The sequence below is a fragment of the Triticum aestivum genome, chromosome 4D (genome assembly GCF_018294505.1).
Source record: "Triticum aestivum cultivar Chinese Spring chromosome 4D, IWGSC CS RefSeq v2.1, whole genome shotgun sequence".
Classification (NCBI taxonomy): domain Eukaryota; kingdom Viridiplantae; phylum Streptophyta; class Magnoliopsida; order Poales; family Poaceae; genus Triticum; species Triticum aestivum.
The window spans coordinates 14616627-14617193 of NC_057805.1; positions in this window are offsets into that span (position 1 = coordinate 14616627).

Consider the following 567-nt stretch of genomic DNA (forward strand, 5'->3'; position numbering starts at 1 on the left):
TGTCATAAGCATATGAAACATATATAAATTCAGATTTATGACATTCACTTCATTCAACCATTTAGTCATAGGGCATACGTGAAGCACATGAGTAAATGACAAACTAGTCCAAAAGATATGAGTGAAGAACACTGAGTAGTCAAATAATTAACTAGCCATGGGAGGATTCTACTTCATTCAAGATTTCAGATCCAATGATTTTATTCAAACAGAAAGTAAAATTGAAAATACGCTCCAAGAAAAACACATATCATGTGACGAATAAAAATATAGCTCCGAGTAAGGTATACCGATAGTTTTGAAGACGAAAGAGGGGATGCCTTCCGGGGCATCCCCAAGCTTAGGCACTTGAGTCTTCCGTGAACATTACCTTGGGGTGCCTTGGGAATCCCCAAGCTTAGGGTCTTTCCACTCCTTATTCTCCTCATATCGATATCTCACCCAAAGCTTGAAAACTTCAATCACACAAAACTTAACGGAACTTCGTGAGATAGGTTAGTATGATAAAGAGCAAACCATTCACTTTGGTACTGTCAAAGACAAGGTTCATAATTGTTCTCACATAAT